Genomic DNA, 14,420 nt, shown 5'->3' on the forward strand with positions numbered 1-14,420 from the left:
GGAACGTGTGGCCTTACTACCCCCAGGCTGGAGTCTGGCTTCTGTCTTCTACTCTGCTCACCTTAGGCCCGTGGGCCTTAGACTTCTGGCGTCCTTGACAGAGTACTTTCTGAGCTTCACTCCCTCCAGGCAGAGCATCGAGCTGGGCCCCCTCAGGGTCTGTTTGATTGGAACGTGGCTACACTGGGCAGCCGGGGCATGGCCAAAGTTAGCCCCTGCCCCAGGGATCAGACCCATCCCAGCATGGCCCCCAGGGAGGTTCTTAGGCTGCCCGTGGTGCACGCAAGAGACCTGGCTCCCAGCTCTGCTCCTGTCCCTGGGGCGATCTCAGGCAAGACCCAGCCCCAGTCAGGCCCAGACCACCTCCCATCCATGCTGAGCCATGAGAGGCTGTGGGTCTGCGGCTGGCCAGAAGAGTCTTCTGGACATTCTGGCCTGTTTGCTTTCTGAGGCACCTGTTTGCCCAGCAGCCTCGAGAGAGACCTGGGATGCTGGGGCTCCCAAAGCCTGTGCCCTAGGACCCCAGGAGGAGCAGGGTTGGGGGCTGAAGGCCTTTGTTCAAACCTCTTCCCACCAGCCTGCATATTCCCTCCACGACCCCCACCTGTAGACAGGTGAGTTTCCAGCTCCTGAGACACAGGGACTGGGTCAGGTTCTCCCAGAGGCCATGGGTGACCCCACCGCCCCTGGGCCAAGCTTCCATCCCACCCAGACTGCTGACACTTATAAGGACTCAGGCGTGCAGAGTGGGGAGTGGGATGAAGGGGTCTTACTCCAGGGGCTGTGCTGTGGTTTGACCACATGCTGTTCCCCCACGTTTTGGGGGCTGCTCTGCCTAGCGAGGGGGTCACACCTTCTGCAGCTGGTGCTATCCTGTCCCTCATCTTTGCCCTCTAGGAAGCTCTGCGTTGAGGCCTCAAACCCATCCTTCTTCGGCTTTCTCCCTTGTCCTCGTCCCTTCCTCAGGGCTCCTCAGAAGTGACACTGCCCCTCAGCCCAGAGTGGGGGAAGACAGTCACTCCAGTCCCCCGGGTGGGGCTGAACCCCACAGCCCCTGCTCAGCTGTGCCTGGAGCTGTGAGCTGCTGGGAAGAAAACCCACTGCCTTTTGTTAAGTCCTTTTGCTAGGAAACAAGTAGCTGGAGGTCTAGAGGTCAGAGGCCAAAGGCCACCAAACAGGCCAGGCAGCCTGCCCACTCTCGCCCCAGAAAACTCAAGCCTTCTGAGGAGGCCTCCACAGGGCCCCGCCTCTCTCCGGGCCTGGGTGGGGCCAGTGGGACAGGAAGCCAGGGAAGGCCTGGAGGATGGGACTCAGGGTGGTCTGGGCCTGAGCCAGGGATGAAGCAGAGCCCAACCCTGGCCTGGCCCCAGGGCCACGGCCACACAGGTCACCCACCCGACAGGAAACCCTGCCCGGCACCCCCTTTGTCCCACCCCATGTTTCCCTCGGGTGGCGCTTCTACTGTTTCCCGTGGGGGCTGCGCCAGGAATCATACCCTCTTGAGAAAGGAAGCCGGACTTCGGGCGCTCAGCCTGTCCTGCCTCTGACCTGCCCTGACCCCCTCCTAGAGCCTCCCGCTGATGGACGCTTTGGGCCCACGCCCATGCCTCACCCCACACATGCCGATGACTTATCTTCTCCCAGACAGTCAGTCACCTTTAGGGGACTGGGAAGAGAAACCTCGTAGTAGGGCCAGGCCCGGGAGCCCAGAGACCAGGGTTTGGGGTCTAGGATCCACCACCAGCTTGCCCGTGCCCTTGGGCAAGTCACTTGACCACTCGGGCCTCGTCCCTGGAAAGAAAAGGGAGAGGAAGGAGTTCTGCCCAGCTAAGAGCATCTCATGAGCTAAAGGATTTGGGGGTAGGTGAATTTCTACCCTATAAAGACAGCCAGGTTTGGAATCACGTGCCCCAGAGCCTCCTTCATGCATCCCAAACAGCCGTCTCCAGTCCAGCCAGGGCACTTTGTCTATGATGAGCCCCAAGCAGGGAGGGAGACATGGGCGGCAGCTGGTGTCCCCACGGTGGGTGAGGGTGATGATGCTGGTATGGCCCCTCTCTGGGTCGTTCCATGTCTGGGACCTCAACACAGGGGCAAGGCTGGGCCTCTACACCCCAGAAGGAACCTGCCTTTCTCTCTCCTCCCAGGAGCCGCGTGAGGGCGCATGCTGGGGTCTCTGCAGTATTCTGCTGTGCTCAGGCCGGCGGGCCTGGTTTGGTTAGCAGGCTAGGGGCCAGGAGCCGGGGAGGGTTGGTGCCCAGTCTCCTGTCCTCCCCCTCCCTCCTGGTAGGTGCTCTGAGACCTTCCGTTTTCTTTCACTTGTGATGTGGAGCCTAAGGCACAAGGAGGAATGAGATCGTGATAGCACCAGCTCTGAATGCTTCCGCGGTCCTCTGTGGAGGTGCTGCGGGAATACCCTGTGTACGAGAACGCATTTCACCCTCTCTGTGAAGCCACGGCTCCTCTCATCCCCATTTCCAGGGGAGAAAACTGAGGCACAGAGAAGCGAATCAGCCTGCCGAAGTGGTTATGCTGGCCTTTGAACCAGGCAGCTGGCCCCAGAGTCTGTGTCCTCGGCCACTGAGCCGCCCTGCTTCTCTGACCCGTGGCCCCTTCCCCAAGCCAGGCGCCCCCAGCCTACTCCCAGCTCAGTATCAGCAGGGGGTACAACCTGGGGAAACAGCCGCTCCCAAAGGGGCGTAAAGGGAGGGGCGGGATGCCACGCGAGCAGACCCGAGTTGCCATCACATCGGATGGGCTAGCAGAGTCGGGGCCACACCCAGAGCTTGTGGACCAGCTGAGAACCTGTGAGTAACCAGGAGGACTGCAGGTCCACGCAGCCCAGCCCCTCCCTGCAGGGTGCTGACAGTGGCCTTGGGCACATTGCCTCTCTGAGCCTCAGCGTCTCCACCTGCCAAATGGGCAGTGTCCGAGCACCGTGTCTGAGCTCAGCAGCCCCTCGGTGGGTGTTCATCTCTTCCCCGGTGCATCAGGCCACTGGCACGAGGGACGTGCCTGGCAGTAGGGTTGACGTGGGCAGGGTGCAGAGGTGGGAGACCCAGACATATTTAGGGAAAGGTTACAGCTCGGAGTCAGGCTGCGGCCTTGAACATAGAGCTGAAGAGTTAGAACTGAGCCTCGTAGACGGTGGGGAGCCATGGGAGGCTCTTGGACAGGGGCGAAGCGCATTGTCGGGGAGAGGAACTGGCAGCAGGGGAGCCTGCTGTGTTCACCCAGGCGTAGGGCTCTGGTTCAAAAGGAGTCATGTGGCTAAGAAGCTTGGCCCAAGTGGGTGGCTCAGCAGGGCCAGTTTTCCTCCTTTCGACTGGGTCCGTGGTCCACAAGGCACTACCGTCCCGGGCTGGAAGTGTGCAGGGCACCGCAGGGAGGGGCAAGGCTCAGCGCTAATGTCTCCTCCTCTGCGTGTCCCGCAATCCGTGTCCCCCCTCCTTGGACTGGTCTAGGCTTCCCACCCAGGCCTGGGTGGGGCCCCACTGCTCCTTCCTCCCTCTGTGGCTTTCTGGTGGGGACTCAAGACCGCAGTGGGCCGTGGGGTGTGAGCCAGGGTGGGGACACTGGCGGTGGGTGGAGTCACGGGATGGGTGGCCATGAGTCAGGAATTGTTGGGCCTCTGTGTCATCTGGCTGCGTGCTGTTCTGGCCTCCCTGTGCCTGTCTGCCTCCTCGCTCCCAGTCACAGCTGCGCCTGTGGGCAGCTCTGTGGGGCTGACCGTGCTCTGTTTCCAAGAGCCCAGAGCCAAGGCAGACAAGTCAGGCCACCTGGACTCCAGGTCCCAGGCGCCCCCGACACTCGGGGTGATCTTTAGCACGTCCCCTCCCCTGAGCCACACTTTCCCAGATTGAAGGATGAGGGTGGGGGGTGGGGGGCAGCTGGCCAGGGGTTCTCAGAACCAACAGGCTAACCAGCGCGCAGCATCCGTTGGGGCCAGGCCTGGTCCGGACGTGGCGGGTACCGTGTTCTCTGACCTAAAGTTGTTTTCACATGGCGCCTCCCATCACCGCTCATTCATTCATCCAGCAGACATTCCAGAGTTTCTGGGGGCCACGGGAAGAAGACACCCGTCAGGGGGCTGGCCTCAGCCTCTCTTTCTAGTCTGTTCAGGGGTCCAGTCCCAGAGGTCAGGTTCTGGCAGCCCCAGGGATTGATGGGCACGTGAGAGGTGGCTCCCCCCAAATCCCTTGAAGTTGCTGGGCCGAAGGAGCCCCTCTTTCTGAAGGAGTGCAGGGAGACCCCAGACTCCAGGGCGAAGGAGGTCATCCTAGGCTAATCCTGACGCCTCCACTGGGAAGCAGCTACAGAGGTCCTCGTGCCTCCTGGCGGGGACCCTGGGACACGCTCTGGGTGTGCTGTGACAGGGAGAGGCTCTGGGGCTGTTCCTCTCACTTTACAGATGGAAGATGGAGACATCATGGGATGGGAAGGCACTGGCCCAGGTCAAGGAGGGTAAAAAGGCAAAGGGCCGACTGGAACCTACCTCCCTGTAAGCAGGGCCGGGTGGAGACAGGCAGGCTTCTCCAAGGCAGCTGCATCAGTGAGCATCTTGGGATAGGCCGCAGAGCGCAGCATGATGATGAACGCCCCCTACAACCCCCTCCCTCCCCAGCCTTCCCGGCAGCAACCCTGCAGCCCACCGCTGGACTGCCCTTGATGGGGGGGACTGGCATTCCTACAAACAGCAAGAGCTCCTGTGGCCTGGCTCCTCCAAGGAGGTGAGCCACCCATTCACCCCAATTAAACCTTCTCCCGCCCAACATTGAGTAAACAGAGGCAGGGGTAGGTACAGGGACTTGGCTAAGGACGTGTGGCCTGCAAACAGCGGAACCAGGATTTCCTCTAGGCCTGGGTGACATTGGTGCCCGAGCTCAGACCCACTACCTCCTGCTTGCAAGACCAGTGCTTTCCTTTGTCTGGCATTTGTAAATCTGGGCCTCGGCCACCTCCTCAAACTGGCCTGGCCCCCGTGTGGCCAGAATCCCAGAGGGATGCCTGTGTGAGGAGTGAGACCGCTGGGGGCTAGCCTGGGCCCAGGGTCGGGGGGGGGGGTCACTGGGAACACTCCGTGCTAGGCGGGGTGCCTGTGCCACTGGAAGACCCCGTGCCCCTCAGCCTCTCGATCATTCCACCTGCTTCCTCAATGGGGGGAGCACAGGGCTTGGAGTCCAGGCTGCCCGTGGAGCTGCCCAGTCCTGTATGGATCACGGATGAAATGTCAGCTCAGTTAGTCCTCCAGCAGGCGTTTGCCCAGATAAGGAGACCGAGACCTGGGGGACAGGTGACCTTACCTTCTTGGTCCACCTTCAACACCAGAACTGACCTGGGTTCTCGTCTTGGTCTTGGGCCCATCCCTGTTCCTCTTTGGACTTATGTCCCCTCCTGGGTAAGGTGGCAAGCTTAAACTGAGGACTTCCAAGGACTCTTGTGAGAGCCTCCGTCAGGCCCTGTTAATGCTGCAGAGGAATCGGGATCGGGGACGTGCCAGGGGTAGAGAGCAGGGGTATCGCTCCAGAGCTCCATCCAGTGTCCTCAGGTGGACAGTGCAGGACCAGGTGGCAGAGGCAGGACACTGAGTCCCTAAGAGGGGCTCATTGGCAGAAAATTCAATTTAGATCATCAGCAGTGGGATGGGTGGGTGCCAAGGGCCCTGGTTTGGCCAAGCCCAAGTGGGTGCTCCTCCAGGCAAGACCCTAGCCCCTAGCAAGGGAGAGGCTATGCCCACCCCCAAGGGGCTGATGAGAGGGTGGGCATAGAAAAAGCATCAGCTGCAGAGCTTACCCCAGGAGTGTGCGCAGCTTTGGCATGCTTTTTCCATTTATATGGAAAGGGACTGGGAGTAGGTGGTCTTCGGGAAGCCCATCTCTGGGGAACAGACCCACTGGCCCTGCTCCTGAGTCAGCCTTAGGAGGGGCCTGTGCCTTTTGGCTTTGCCTGGGCCTTTGCCCTCCTGTGTGAGAGACTCTGCCCAAAAGGATGATGCCCCAGACCCCCTGTTTTGCTGCCAGGCCGAGGTGGGCACACCTACCAGCACTATTGTCCTAGAATTATCCAACTTTCGGTGTTTCCGCCCACCTCGTGTTAGATAGTGTGCAGACACCCTTGGGAAGCATACAGGCTGGCCCTTGTTGGCCTTTGACCTTGCCTCCCCTCCCCCCACTCCAACCCTGTTCCTTCTCTTCCTCCTCTGTCAGTAGTTGTTGAAAGAAGGAAATGAATGAATGGATGGATGGATGAATGGAATGAAGGAACAACCCCCAGAAGTCATTTCTCCATTTTCACAAAGGGGAAACCAATTTCACATGTTATGAGGGGGGAGAGGGCAGTTCTTGGAGCCCCTACCCTTCTCCAGCTCCCACTCTTTGGGTCCCCCACGGTGCCAGGGCGCGGCCCCAGGTTTTGCGCTGGGCATCTCCTGTCACCAGGGCTGTCCCCACCTGGAGACATCCATCAGGGCCCCTCAGCAGACTGGCCAGGCCTACGCTTCATTCCTGAGTCCCGGAGGTCAGCCCATGACACTGGTCTGCACCACCAACCCCCCCACCCCCCCCCACCCCTCACTTGCCAAGATTCCACACTGGAGAGAGGGAGGCGTAAAGCCCAGGGGCATGGGCTGGGCTTCCCTGGGCCTGGGTGTGGGCAGGTTGTCAGAACAGCTCCAAATACTCTCAGACGAAGTGAAGACAGACAGGATTATTGAACCAAGGTTAGTTCATGATTCTCGGACAGCCCTGCCCAGGAGTTCTGCACCCCTGCTTCCCCCCTCTCACCCCAGACAACCACTCACTAGATCTGCTTTCTTATCTGTTCCTTGAGGCCAGTTGCGGCTACTTCTCTTTGGCGAAAAGACTCAGCATTTCGGTCCCTCCCTGGGCACTGTGCCACCTGAGCCTCTGGGCTCAACCCTGCTGTACCTAGAGTGAGTGGACAAGGGTTTCACAGCCAAAGAGATGATCAGGCACCCGGTTTTAATTGGGCAAGGAGGAGAAAGGAAACAGCATCAAAGCGTCTGGAGGTTCAGGAATGGGAAAGATCATTTAGGGGACTCTCAGGGAGGGCAGCATGGTGGAGGTGGTCGTTGGGCACCGAAGGAAGGGGTTTCGATGGGCAGAGCTGTTGAAAGTATGACTGGGGTGAGACAGGACCTCTTCCGCCGCTCTGGTCTCTGCTGGGCGCTTCTTGGGCTTTATGGCTCCCTGATGACAGGACTATACTGAGGATGGATGGAATGGGGGCAGTGAGGGCTTATGGGGCCGCTGAGGAAGCCCTGGAAGATGGAAGAATTTTCTGCGTGTTTATGGCAAGCTGAGTTTCTCACTCCAAAGGCACAACAGGCATGCGTGTGTGTGTGCTCACGCGTGTGTTTGGGGGTGGTGATTGGCAGCAGGGGTGAGGCATCTCAGAGGTCGCATGGATGTAACCCCCTGCCCCCCCCCACACCTACTGGGGTAGTCCAGCCCCTCCCCCAGGGGCCTGCGGGTAGGTCAGTGCCCTGCCCTACAAGATCAGCCTGGGGCCTCGCCTACTGGATGTTTAACCAGAAGCACAATTCAAAGCTGCCTTCTTTCCTCCTGGCCAGCAGGCTTCAACTTCTACCTGGGCCCAGGGCCCTCTCCGTCTGGCTCTCCCCCATGGTCTGGATTCCTCTCCCCCAACTGCCCCACTCCCCCCCCCCCGCCCCCCGCGTGATGAGGTCAGGGAACATGTATTCCAGGAATGTGGGAGGTGGGGCGCCAGCCTGGTTTGGATAACCATCGCGGTAAATATTTGCCTTGCTCCCAGAGCCGGTACCGGCCGCCAGGGTAGGACGAGGGGCCTGTTCCCAGGGTCATGTAAGGGGATGTTTTCCCCGGTGGATCTCTGAGGTGGGGGAACCCGTGTCTCCCCAGTGAGCCTGGGAACTGGGTCTGAGGCCACCCGCCCTGCGCAGGGCCAAAGACAGGGCCCCTGGCCCGCAGGACCAGCAACTGTTTGTCCCATCTGTGAAATGGGGATAAAAACAGCCCAGGTGAGGAAGGTCAGTGCCACGGGAGCCGGTTTAGGTCGGTTCAGCCAGTGGAGCAGGAGGTTAGACCCAGTTTGGGTGCGTCCCATGTGACCACGTTTTGGTCCCAACTTGGCCACTTATGACCTTGAGTAATTTCCCCCTCCTTCAAACTTTTAACAGCCACCATCCCCTGACCTGTTCCTTCCTACGTGGCACCTGTATTGACACGCCCATTTCACGTTAAGCTGTCACAGCCACCAGGGCCCAAGGAGCACATGTGTTCACGTGATTAGCAGCACGTGACCGGAACCCTGAACTCCGGCTCAGGAATGCCATCAGTACGGCCACCTGCCTACAGACCACACTGGGCAGTCTGACCCCCTCCCCCAGTGGCCTGTGGGTAAGTGAATGCTCTGGCCGATACCGGGCTCTACAAGGTCAGCTCGAAGCCTCGCTGATGGGTGAACAGCTAGAGGGGTCACCAGTCTCTGTTTAGAAAGGAGATGAGGGCTCAGAGAGGCCAAGTGACCTGCTCAAGGTCACCCAGCATTAAAGGGCAAGCCAGGGATTCCAATCCAGCTCTGCCCACCCTTGTTCTCGACCTCACCACTGAGGACAAGACCAGGGCTCCAGCCCAGAACGTGGGTTCCGAACCTTCGGCAGTTGTAGAGAACAACCAGTCACTTAGTCACAGGCACAGAGTCTCCAGGGTGCCCCACATCCTGGATGCCCTGTGGCACAGGCACCTTGGTCCTCCAGCAATCCCGGATTGGCCCTGTGTCTACTCTGGGCCAGCCTCAGCCCCAAGCAGCTAGTCCTGTACCTCCCCTCAGGCCCGGGTCCTCCCAGGGCATCCCTGCAGGAAGAAAGATCGGGAAGGTGGGTGTGTGTGGGAGAAGGTATCTGGGTCCTGGGACACTCCCCACCCCAGAGTGACCTTTGCCGTGTCCCAGGCCCAGCCTTGCCACTCTCCAGCTCTGATACCTCTGGCCACGCTATCCTCCCTCAGAGCTCGGTTTCCTGCTCTGCAAAATGGGCTCCCACCCCACCCTGCCCTGTCCTGCCCTGCCCTTGGGAGCTCCAGACATACAATGAGAATGAAAGCATGGTTTGACCTGCAGTCGGCAAGCCCCTTTCTGCCCTTCTGGCCTTCATAGTCAGAGGCTGCCTTGGCCAGGCTGTCTCCCCACTGCCCGCCCCTGGAGTGAAGAGTGAGCAGTGAGGCTATCTCCCCACTGCCCGCCCCTCCGAGGCTCACAGGGAAGTTGATAGCCCCCAGCCTATCTCTGTGCGCTCGCTGTGGGACCTTGGATATATCTCTTCCCCTCTCTGGTCTGTTTGCCCCTCTGCATGGGCCCAACAAAGAGCCTGGGTGACTGAGGGCCACGGGGCCCGCGCGGAGGCACCGTGAGCTGGAGTACCCCGAAGCGGCAGGATGGGCGGGTGTCGTTCCTTGGGGCCTGGACGTTGCTCACTGTGTGAGCGAGGACTTTCCGGCTCTGGCTTCTATCTCAGCTGCCAAAATAATTATTTTCTCTTTGTCAGCGGGTCTGCGGGCCAGCTCGCCTCTGGGAAAGGCCTGAGCTGTGGGTGGTGGGGAGGCAGGAGGCTGATTCCGGTTCTGCCCCAGCCACTGACTTGCTGCGTATCCCTGGGATGGGGGTGGGCACTGCCTCTCTTCAGGCCTCAGTTTCCTCCTCTGAAAAATGGGAGAGTCAGAGCCTGTGAATACAAGTGCTGTTTGTGTTCCCACGGCAAGAAGTTTGTGTTCCCACGGCAAGAAGTTTGCCAGAGCCAAAGGGTCAGGACGCAGAGACGTCGTCTTTCCCTGCTGGGGTGGGGATGTCAGCCCTGGCTTTGGGGGCTTGGGGCTTCGGGGCCTAATGCTCCATAGAGCCCAGCACCAGCCCCTGCAAGGTCATTAATGTCTCAGCTGACATACCCGCCCCTCCGGCCCTCATGTGTGCTACTCCCTACGTTCCCATCCCACAGATGAGAAAACTGAGGCACGGAAAGGTTTAATGAACAAATTTGCGCTAAGCCCCACACTTGGTAAGAGGGCGAAACACAGACTTGAACCAGCCACAGCACCCACTTCTCTCCCACTGCCCAGTGGGGTGGGCCAGGTCTGAGGCCTCCAGCGGCCCCCTGGCATGTGTGAGAGCCCACAACTAATGTGGCCTGCACACTCCCTCTCCCTCTGTTAGCCATGGGGCTCATCCCGAGAGGCATTCAGCCCGCAGTCCGGTTTCCCATTTCTTAGAGGAGGATGTGCAGGCCTACGGAGCGTGGCAGTTGCCTGGAGCCCCCCGGGGAGGCACCTTCAAAGCTGGGACCCAAACTTGGGGTTCTGTGGCTGGCACCCTGCGGCCGGGACTCCAGAGAAGTCCACCTGCCAGGCCCTTGGGTCTGGTCCTCCAGGATCTGTAGGGAGGTGGAACAGAGTAAAAAGCATGGGTGGCCCCTGAGGAGGTGGGCGGGTCGGAACCTCCCCCCCAACTGTGAGGATAATCAACAGTGGGGGACAGGGGACCAGGGTGTCCATGCCCTCTCCCTCCCTCTGACATCTCCACATACCCAGTGCACCCCTGCCTCTCTGCCTGCTGTTCCCTCTGCCAGGAGCACCACTCTCTCTGGTCTAGACCCCCAGAACAGCCTACATGCCGGTCTCCCTGCCTCCCAGGGTCCCTCCCAAGCCCTTCTCCCCCAGCAGCCATGGGAATCTTTTCAAACTGGAACTAGGCTTATGTCCCTCGGCTGTTCAGACCCTCCCGTGGCTCTCAGTGATTGGCCATGCCCCTTGACCCCCACTCACCCCACCTCTCCTTCCCTTATCACACCTACCACCCGCCCGCTCTCAAGCCCTTCACTGAAGCAGCCTTTCTTCCCTGTCTTTGAGTCTTCGCATATGCTGGTCCCTCTGCCTGGAATGCTGTTCCATGCATCTTGGCCTGCCTCTCTTCTGGCTCATCCTTTGACTTTACTTCCCCAGGGAGGCTCCCCTGAACCTTGACTCCATGTTGCGTAGCCCCTGTACTCATTCTTTCTGGCAGATGCCCCTTCTAATTATGTAGCGTTTAACTGTTGGAACCCCCACAGGGACAGGAACCCCCGTCCCATTCACAGCTCAGGATGTTTGTTCAGTGTTTCTTGAGCAAATGAATGAACAACACTGAGTGCTTCTGTCCCCGTATGTCCTTAGATGCTCCTAGAAGGCCTGAGAGAGCTTGTGATCCCATTTGACAGGTGAGGAAACCAAAACCCAGGGAGGCCAGGGGCATATCTACATAGCTGGTAACGGGCAGATGGGGGTGTCAGGGGATTGTTGGTGTCAGGGCACTCCATGATTATGCCCCTCTTCCGCTCAGCCCCTCTGAGTCTCCATCTGTCAAATGGGGATGACTTGGTTTTGCCCAGTAGGTGGGGGTGGGGGGGTGGGGGGGGGAAGTGGCAGCCCGATCGGTTCCAGGGCTGCCGCGAGGGGCCCCTCTGACCACCCCTTCCCCTTGCAGCAGGATGGAAATGCAGTGAGGTGCGGGGGCTGAGCACTGCTGACCAGACGTGGGACGCTGGTGGTTCGCGGGTCACTGAGGTAGGTGTGCGGCGGGTGGGGAAGGCTTGGCCCGGGTGCTTGGAGAAGGGGCAGGCACGTCCTGAGTAGTGACTAGGTGTTAGCCCTGGCATACCCAGCCTTTGACTGGGCCTCGGCCCTGGTGGGCGGGACTGGGTGCTGCCCCGCCCCCCTGCTTAGACCTCGTCGGCCCCAGAGGCCTCTGGGACCTGGCCTTTCTCCAGAGTGCCTGCCGGGGAAGGGCTGGGGGAGAGCACCCAGGGAGAGGGGCAGGTTTGGGGTCCCTAGCCTTGGCGCAGCACCTGTGTCTGTACCACTCAGCCCCGGATGCGTGGGCCCCGTATGCCAAGCAACATGGCGGCCACGCAGGAAAAGGCCTGGGTGAGCAGAAAGGCCTATTTGCTGAAATGGGAGGTGTGTCTGGCCACCTCCTTGTCTCCCGCAAACACGCTGAGGTGCACGCACGAATCTCTGGGCTCTGGAGTCAAGAGTGACTGCGTTCAAATCCTGGCTCTGCCACCTGTCCACCGTGGCCTTGTGCGGTTTCTCTGTGCCTTGATTTACCTGTCTGTAAAAATGGGATGGGTTCCCAGCACCTGCCCGCACAGGTGCGTGGACACACCTGGCACCAGAGGCGCTCAGGAGGACACATCAGAGTCACTGTCAAGGATCCTGGGATCCTTCCTTCTTTCCATACACCGCAGCTCCCGCATCCCCTCCTCCCTGAGCGCCCAGCAATGCCAGGATGGACACGGACTGGTCATCCAACATAACGAGGGGGTGGGGGCTCCCAGGGAGCTCCCAAGAGCAGCAGGAACCAGAAGGTTCTGAGGCTGAGCCTCCCGGCCCTGCCTCTGGCCTGGACACCAGTGTGTCTCATCACAGAGAGGCATTTTAGGGTTGATCGCACTTGGCCCCGTGCCAGAGGGTGACCTGTGTAATCCCTCTTTACTCTGTGGTTCCCAACCCAGAGATGAGAGGCCTTCACAAAAGTGCTGACTTGGGCCAGGGCCCTTTGTCCCAAGGCTCTGGGGCCCAGCGGGGGGAGGCAGAATCTTTGCTCTGGCATGAGGCCTTGCCTGATCATGTCCCTGCTGCCCTCAACTCCCCTCCTGAGGCCCCCGTGCTCGTAGGTGCCCAGACACGGGGCTAGGCAAGCGCTGGGATGCTGCACGCTTCAGTCAGGCTCTGGAACCAAGGGGCAGGGCTGCAGGAGGTCCCGGCTCCCTGCCATCGGCTCGTGACCTTGGGCAAGACTTTCACTTTCGTGAGAGTGGGGGCCAGGGTTCTCATCAGAAAACAGGGATAATTATACCAGCCCTGCTGGGAAGGCCGTTATGGCGACGCTCGGAAGCCTGAAATATTTTTAAATGTTAGAGCTTAGTGAGAGTCTACTGTGTACCAGGCACCACGCTCCTTAAATACATATTTCTCCCCGCAGTAATCCCGTGAGGAGGTGTGTTTAGTGCCTCGTCCTTTCTCCAGAGGCTCAAAGTGGTTAAGAAACCCATAGAGCTGTAAGTAGCAGCATGGGGATTTGAACTGTGGAATGAAGCGGCCCATGATGCCTTAGAGACCAAGGGCGGAGCCACAGGCCGGCCTGAGGTGGGTGCTCAGGAAACCGCCTCCCTCTCCGCCTTGTGCTTTGGCCTGGCCCTCCAAGCCCCGCTGCCCTCAGGAACCAGAGGGTGGCCCCTGAAGGCTGGCGACCGCCCCTCCCCAGAGGGCCTGCCGGCAACCCGATAAGGCTAGGGGGACCCACTGCTAATTGTGAGGTAACCTCTGAATTCTCCTTCACGGTGGGTTCTCTTTTCGGATGTGTTTCAAGGTAATTCATTCCCTTTCCAGAAATTGCTAGTGGCGGAGCATTAGGCAGCTGGTAATTAATCATAGGAGCGGCTTGGAGTTTATTTAAAAAAAAAAAAAAGGCAGACTAGAAAGCCTTGATGGAAAAAGAAAAGAAAAGAAAACCACTCCAAGGCAAGGGTGGTAATCAATACCTCAGTGTCCTAGAAACGGCTGGGGGTGGGGTGGCGGACACGCCTCTCCTCCTTTTCTTCCTGGGGCTGACAGATGGTCAGTGCCTGCAGTAGCCTGTGTGAGGCTCTGCCCTTCACCGTCACCTCCCTGGGCCACGTTGAGCAAGTCACTGCCTCTCGCCGGACTCAGCTTTGCCACCTGTAAAATGGGCAAAGGGCAGGTGCCAGACTAGAGACGGATATTGTGATGATGTTTGTTCACTGCCACATCCTGGTGCCTGGTCCTATTATAATTTGGAGCGACAGCTGGAGTGAGGGGCCAGCTCTTTCACTCTGCAAGCTAATGTTAAAGGACAGCCTTGCCCAGCAGACTGGCCCAGCAGAGCTCGGGCCCCTCCATGGCAGCCACACCGTCTCCCTGGCATCCTCAAGTTCAGCTTTCCAAGAGTCTGAGCCGTCTGGAGATTTTTTTCAGTTGCCCTCTGAGTGGGTAGTGAGCTCCTCGTCGCCAAAAGTATGCAAGCTGGGGGCCGCACAGGGCAGTCAGGCAGCAGACTGGGTGGGAGGGCGTGCAGAGCATCCCTGAGTTTGAGAGAGAACATGAGGTGCTCCAGGGTGGACGCGGGAGGCTGGACGAGCAGAGAGGGGAGCCCCTGCCCAGAGGTCCCCTGGGGAGGGCTGGAAGAGGCCGCTAAGAGGGGTTGTCCATGGAGGACACCTGTGCTTTGCGCTTTGGTGCCTGTTCCCTCCAGAAGGAAGGAGGTGCGTGTGTGTCTGTCGGTCTCTGGTTCTCTGTGTGCCCGTGCTTCTCTCCTGCCCGGCTCCCCCCGTCTCCTCACAAAGGCACCCCCACTCTGCCCCCTTAGCTCAC

At 59.6% G+C, this 14,420-nt stretch overlaps 1 protein-coding gene across 12 annotated transcripts in view; it reads left to right on the plus strand.

Annotated features, from left to right (window-relative positions):
• Positions 1-14,420, plus strand: part of ZMIZ1 (zinc finger MIZ-type containing 1) — a 232,823-nt gene that overhangs the window by 74,680 nt on the left and 143,723 nt on the right. For 7 of the 12 annotated variants that reach the window (XM_045437807.1, XM_045437810.1, XM_045437804.1 and 4 more), the window contains one exon: positions 11,512-11,591. The exons of 2 other annotated variants lie outside the window; for them this stretch is intronic. The gene's annotated coding sequence lies outside the window, so the exon portion shown is untranslated. The remainder of the gene's footprint in view (positions 1-11,511; positions 11,592-14,420) is intronic. 3 more of the 12 variants (XM_045437805.1, XM_045437811.1, XM_045437816.1) reach the window with 1 other exon arrangement.

The sequence above is a fragment of the Leopardus geoffroyi genome, chromosome D2 (genome assembly GCF_018350155.1).
Source record: "Leopardus geoffroyi isolate Oge1 chromosome D2, O.geoffroyi_Oge1_pat1.0, whole genome shotgun sequence".
Lineage (NCBI taxonomy): Eukaryota > Metazoa > Chordata > Mammalia > Carnivora > Felidae > Leopardus > Leopardus geoffroyi.